The 7,467-nt window shown below is 40.5% G+C and overlaps 1 non-coding gene across 1 annotated transcript; it reads left to right on the top strand.

Moving 5' to 3' along the window:
- The first annotated feature begins 291 nt into the window (after positions 1-291).
- Positions 292-375, top strand: TRNAL-CAG (transfer RNA leucine (anticodon CAG)). Its single transcript has one exon. It is a non-coding gene; the product is annotated as a tRNA-Leu (tRNA).
- The last annotated feature ends 7,092 nt before the right edge of the window (positions 376-7,467 follow it).

Here is a 7,467-nt window from a genome sequence, read left to right as displayed (position 1 = left end):
CATAGTTTTAAGAAGAGGTATGATACAGCTCAGGAAGCAGAGAGAGGGAGGACCTAATAGCGATCAGTGAAGAGGCGGGGCCAGGAGCTGAGTCTCGACCCCTGCAACCACAATTAGGTGAGTACACACACACACACACAGACACACACACACACACACACACACACACACACACACACACACCACACACACTCACACACTCACACACAACAGGCAAGTGTCTTAGTGACAAGTGCCTTGGACAAAATAGTAACTAACTAGTACACACACACACACTCACACGAGTCAGGAGTCAGGATGGCCGAGCGGTCCAAGGCGCTGCGTTCAGGTCGCAGTCCGGTCTTCCGGGCGTGGGTTCGAATCCCACTTCTGACACGACTGTTTTAGGAAGAGGTATGATGATGCTCACAGAGCAGGGAGAGAGTGGGCCTAGTAGCGTCAAGCAAAGAGGCTGGACCAGGAGCTAGGATTTGAACCCTGCTACCACAATTAGATGAGTACGTACGCACTCAGGATACGTATATATATATATATATATATATATATATATATATATATATATATATATATATGTCGTGCCGAATATATAAAACTGGTCAATTAGCAAGAACTCATTTAAAATTAACTCCTTTCTAAAAATTTTCTCTTATACGTTGAAACATATATATTTTTTTCATTTTTGTTAATGTAAAAATTTTTAATTTTGCACTGTGTCCCATCTCTGGAACATCCTGTCTCTGTCCAACTTTTCTATTCCTCTCAGTATTTGATATGTCGTGTGCATGTGTGTATGTGTGTTTACAAGTACGGGTGATGTTCATAATATCAATAATTATCAAATTAGTATTAGGAATAATAATAATACTAATGCTATTACTAATAGTACTACTACTACTACTACTACTAATAATAATAACACTAATATAATAATAATAATAATAATAATAATAATAATAATAATAATAATAATAATAACACTTATAATAATAACACTAGTAATAATAATAATAATAATAATAATAATAATAATTACAGTAATAATAATATCAACAGATAATCATAGTGAACAAAGATAATTACACCCTAGGTAGCACAATTACATTCAAAACAGCACAAACTAAAGCTCCTTCAGATATAATATGAAGTGTACAATATTAAGTAGCTTCACTCTGTGCTCTGGAGGCTGGTAATTACCTTAGTAATTACTGTATCAGCATTACACTCCGGTTAATTGTCCCTCAGAGTCATTAGCTCTAATGAGCTCACTTTACCACTGTCTATAAAGTGTTTGGTAAAGTCTTTTAGGATCTATAAATAAGTAACGAGAATATAAAAAAAATACAAATAAAACGAGGGTGCATAAGTTTTTTTTCACCTCCATCTTCTGAGATCTAACTAATTTTCTCTGTTTGTTCGTCTGTCTTTCTGTCTCTGTCTGTCTGTCTGTCTGTCTGTCTGTCTGTCTCTCTCTTTTTCTCTCCGCAGAAGCACAAGCAGCAACATAGTCATCAACAGCAGCAAAAGCAACAATATCAACAGCAACAACAGCAGGAAAACAGCAACAGTAGTGAAAGCAGCAACAGCAGAAAAGTAGCAAAAGCAGAAAAACAGGAAACAGCAGAAAAAACAGCAACAGCAGAAAAAGCAGCAACAGCAGCAGCATCAACAGAAGAGACAACACTCTAGCTCCGCCAGCATCAACCACGGCCAATCATGTTAAGTGGCAGCGACTAAGCCAATTACGCTGTGTAATTCCTTAACAGCATAATCTCTCACACCTCACTAAGTTCTCCTCTTACCTCACTAAGTTCTCCCCTTACCTCACTAGGTTCTTCTCTTACCTCTCCAAGGTCCACCAAAACCTCGCCAAGTTCTTCTCTTAAATCGCCAAGTTCCACTCACGCCTCGCTAAGATCTCTTGCCTGAAGAAGAGGCTGAAGGCAGTGATTAGTGATAGATCAATATTTAGTGTGAATATTATGCAGAGAATAAAGAACGTGATAAATAGTAAGCAGTGTGTATAGAGTAGGAATGAAAGGTATGATTCAGAGGACTTAGGAGGGGTTGTTGAGGTAGTCTGGTTACTTAGAATAAAACAGAATAGGTTAACCAAGAGAGGGGTGTAAATACAAGGTAGACTGAAGGAGGGATAGGAGTCATCGCAGGAAGGGATGCAGGGAGGAAATCAATTAGGGTTTTAAGTGGTAGGTAGTGGAGCATCATGGAGGTATGTGTGTGAGAGTGTTAGACAAAATTGAGTGGAAAGTTTTTTTTTTTTTTGAGGATTTGACGTGTTGTTGGAGTGTGAGTGTGAGAAAGGTAACATTTATGAAGGGATTCAGAGAAACAGGTTAGAGGTAGGGGAAAGTTCTGTGCCTGTACTGTCAAGACTGATGGACTAAACACTGTCTCCAAGCTGTGGGACTTATTACCAAAACTCCTTATCATCTTCCTTCGTTCTTCTCTGTAATAGACTTAAAAATCCACTGGTTGGCGAAATGTTTCAATAATAAAGATTTCCAAATGTTGTGTAAGTGTCCCAGTCTCCATCTTGTCGGTTTTATTAATCATTTATACCATATCTGTACTCTAAAGATACTGCGATTCGAAAGGTCATTTAAACTGTGATGTTCCGTAGCTCGACTGGTAGCGCACTCAGCTCACACACTGACATCCGTGGGTCGATCCCTGGTACAGGTGGAACATTAGAACGTGTTTCCATAAGACACCTGCTGTTCATGTTCACCTAGCACTACAATAGGTACCTGGGTGTTAGTCGACTAGTGTGGGTCGCATCCTGGGGTAAAGTTGACCTAATTTACCCGAAATTCTTTACATAACAAGGTATACAGACCATAGCTGACATCACTGAAGTCAGCTATAGTCTGTATACCTTGTACATGTACTTGTAGAAATAAACATTATTATTTGTTTATTCTGGCAACACAGCTATTGAGTGAAGGATGGTGAATTTGTTTTCCTCGTTGGGTCACCCTATAATAGAGGGAGATCGCATGTGGAGTAATTTTCGTTAATCAATTACACTGCTTTTTCTTTCATAATGAAGTGCTCTTGACCTTCTAAATATACATTTGACCTTTAAAAATACTTCGCCTTTAAAAATATTTGAAATTAAAAGCTCTTGAACTTTAAAACACTTGACCTTTGAAACACTTGACCTTTAAAACACTTGAACTGTAAAACACTTGACCTTTGAAACACTTGAACTTTAAAACACTTGACCTTTGAAACACTTGACCTTTAAAACACTTGACCTTTAAAACACTTGACCTTTAAAACACTTGACCTTTAAAACTCTTGAACTTTAAAACGCTTGAAAGAGAAATGAGGAGTGAATGAAGATAAAATAAACAGCACATGATAATGACGACCCATTGATCCATTACTGCTACTACTGCTCAAGCTGCTGCTACTACTGCTGCTGCTGCCACCACTACTACTACTACTACTTCTGCTGCCGCTGCTGCTACTACTGCTGCTGCTGCTGCTAATACTATTATTACTACTACTACTGCTGCTGCTGCTAATACTACTGCTGCTGCTGCTAATACTATTGCTACTACTACTACTACTGTTGCTGCTGCTACTGCCACTACTACCACTACTACTACTGCTGCTACTACTGCTGCTGCTACTACTGCTGCTGTTGCCACCACCACTACTACTACTACTTCTGCTGCCGCTGCTGCTACTACTGCTGCTGCTGCTAATACTACTACTACTACTACTACTGCTGCTACTACTACTGCTGCTGCTACTACTACTGCTGCTGCTACCACTACTGCTGCTGCTACTACTGATACTACTACTACTGCTGCTACTACTACTGTTGCTGCTATCACTACTGCTGCTGCTGCTACTGCTGCTGCTGCTACTACTACTACTGTGTGTAATACTGCTGTTGCTGCTACCACTACTACTGCTGCTGCTACTACTACTGATACTTCTGCTGCTACTACTACTGCTGCTTCTGCTGCTACTACTACTACTATTGCTACGACTACTGCTGTTGCTGCTACCACTACTGCTGCTACTGCTACTACTACTACTACTACTACTACTACTACTACTACTGAGTGTACTACTGCTGTTGCTGCTACCACTATTGCTGCTGCTGCTGCTACTACTGCTACTACTACTACTACTACTACTACTACTACTACTGCTACTACTACTGTGAGTACTACTGCTGCTGTTGCTACTACTACTACTGCTGCTGCTGCTGCTGTTACTACTACTACTACTACTATTGCTACGACTGCTGCAGTTGCTGCTACCACTATTACTGCTGCTCCTACTACTACTGCTGCTTCTACTACTACTACTACTACTACTACTACTACTACTACTACTGCTACTACTACTGTGTGTACTACTGCTGCTGCTGCTACTACTACTATTACTACTACTACTACTACTACTACTACTGTGTGTACTACTGCTGCTGCTGCTACTGCTACTACTATTGCTACGATTACTGCTGTTGCTGCTACCACTACTACTATTGTTACTATTACTAAAACTACTATTACTATTATTATTATTGTTATTATTATTATTATTATTATTACTACTACAACTACTATTAATACTACAAATAATAATATTGTTGGCATTATTATTATTATCATTATTGTCATTATTATTATTATCATTATTGTCATTATTATTATTATCATTATTGTCATTATTATTATTATCATTATTGTTATTATTATTATAAATCTGTCCTTGCTAATGAATAACATCGGTCGATCATTAATCTCATTACCACGTTTTAAGCACTTTGACGATTTTCTTTATTTTATTTTATTTTTTATTTATTTGTGTGTGTGTGTGTGTGTGTGTGTGTATGTGTGTGTGTGTGTGTGTGTGTGTGTGTGTGTGTGTGTGTGTGTGTGTATGTGTGTGTGTGTGTGTGTGTGTGTGTGTGTGTGTGTGTGTGTGTGTGTGTGTGTGTGTGTGTGTGTGTGTGTGTGTGTGTGTGTGTGTGTGTGTGTGTGTGTGTGTGTGTGTATGTGTGTGTGTGTGTGTGTGTGTGTGTATGTGTGTGTGTGTGTGTGTGTGTGTGTGTGTGTGTGTGTGTGTGTGTGTGTGTGTGTGTGTGTGTGTGTGTGTGTGTGTGTGTACTGGAGTGTAAGGCGAGAGGGAAGAGAGAGTAATAAAAGAGAGGGGAAGTGAGACAATTGTGATGGAGTTCCCTCGTAGGAGTCGAGATATCCTGAGGGGAGAGGAAAGGGCAATAAGGTGGTAGTAGGAGGGTACTGTGAAGTGTGGTGATGGTACTGTGAAGTGTGGTGATGGTACTGTGAAGTGTGGTGATGGTACTGTGAAGTGTGGTGATGCTACTGTGAAGTGTGGTGATGGTACTGTGAAGTGTGGTGATGGTACTGTGAGGTGTGGTGATGGTACTGTGAAGTGTGGTGATGGTACTGTGAAGTGTGGTGATGGTACTGTGAGGTGTGATGATAGTGTTGTGAAGTGTGGTGATGGTACTGTGAAGTGTGGTGGCATTAATGTGAAGTGTGTTGGTACTGTGAAGTGTGGTGATCTTACTACGAAGTGTGGTGATGGTACTGTGAAATGTAATGATGGTAATGTGAAGTGTGGTGATGGTACTGTGAACTGTGGTGATGGTACTGTGAACGGTGGTGATAGCACTGTGAAGTGTGGTGATGGTACTGTGAAGTGTGGTGATGGTACTGTGAAGTGTGGTGATGGTACTGTGAAGTGTAGTGATGGTACTGTGAAGTTTGGTGACGGTACTGTGAAGTGAGGTAATGGTACCGTGAAGTGTAGTGATGGTACTGTGAACTGTGGTAATAGTACAGTGAAGTGTGGCGATGGTACTGTGAAGTGTGATGATGGTACTGTGAAGTGTTGTGATGATACTGAGAAGTGTGGTGATGGTACCGTGAAGTGTGGTGATGTACTGTAAAGTGTGGTGACGGTACTGTGAAGTGTGGTGATGGTACTGTGAGGTGTGATGATGGTGCTGTGAAGTGTTGTGATGGTACTGTGAAGTGTGGTGGTTGTAATGTGAAGTGTGTTGGTACTGTGAAGTGTGGTGATCTTACTACGAAGTGTGGTGATGGTACTGTGAAATGTAATGATGGTAATGTGAAGTGTGGTGATGGTACTGTGAACTGTGGTGATGGTACTGTGAACTGTGGTGATAGGACTGTGAAGTGTGGTGATGGTACTGTGAAGTGTAGTGATGGTACTGTGAAGTGTGGTGATGGTACTGTGAAATGTGATGATGGTAATGTGAAGTGTTGTGATGATATTGTGAAGTGTGGTAATCTTACTGTGAAGTGTGATGATGGAACTGTGAAGTGTGGTGATGGTACTGTGAAATGTGAAGATGGTAATGTGAAGTGTGGTGATGGTACTGTGAAGAGTGGTGAATGTACTATGAAATGTGATGATGGTAATGTGAAGTGTGGTGATGGTACTGTGAATTGTAGTGATGGTACTGTGAAGTGTGATGATTGTACTGTGAATTGTGGTGATGGTACTGTGAAGTGTGATGATGGTGCTGTGAAATGTGATGATGGTATTGTGAAATGTAGTGTTGGTACTGTGAAGTGTGGTGATAATACTGTGAGGTGTGGTGAGGGAACTGTGGAGTGTGGTGATTATGCTGTGAAGTGTGGCGATAGTACTGTGATGTGTGGTGATAATATTGTGAAGTGTGGTGATGGTACTGTGAAATATGATGATGGTACTGTGAAGTGTGGTGATGGTACTGTGAAGTGCGATGATGGTACTGTGAAGTGTGGTGATGGTACTGTGAAAAGTGAAGATGGTAATGTGAAGTGTGGTGATGGTATTCTGAAGTGTGGTGATCTTACTGTGAAGTGTGGTGATGGTAATGTGAAATGTGATGATGGTAATGTGAAGTGTGGTGATGGTACTGTGAAATGTGATGATCTTACTTTGAAGTGTGATGATGGTACTGTGAAGTGTGGTGATGGTACTGTGAAGTGCGGTGATAATACTGTGAGGTGTGGTGAGGGAACTGTGGAGTGTTGTGATGGTACTGTGAAATATGATGATGATAATGTGAAGTGAGGTGATGGTACTGTGAAGCGTGGTGATAATACTGTGAAGTGTGGTGATGACACTGTGAAGTGTGGTGATGGCACTGTGAAATGTGAAGATGGTAATATGAAGTGTGGTGATGGTACTGTGAAGAGTGGTGATTGTACTATGAAATGTGATGATGGTAATGTGGAGTGTGGTGATGGTACTGTGAAATGTGATGATGGTAATGTGAAGTGTGGTGATAGTACTGTGAATTGTAGTGATGGTCCTGTGAAGTGTGATGATTGTACTGTGAATTCTGGTGATGGTACTGTGAAGTGTGATGATGATGCTTTGAAATGTGATGATGGTAATGTGAAATGTGGTGTTGGTACTTTGAAGTGTGGTGATAATACTGTG

The sequence above is a fragment of the Cherax quadricarinatus genome, chromosome 4 (assembly GCF_038502225.1).
Source record: "Cherax quadricarinatus isolate ZL_2023a chromosome 4, ASM3850222v1, whole genome shotgun sequence".
In the NCBI taxonomy this organism is placed as follows: domain Eukaryota; kingdom Metazoa; phylum Arthropoda; class Malacostraca; order Decapoda; family Parastacidae; genus Cherax; species Cherax quadricarinatus.
This window is presented reverse-complemented; position numbering and strand designations above follow the sequence as displayed.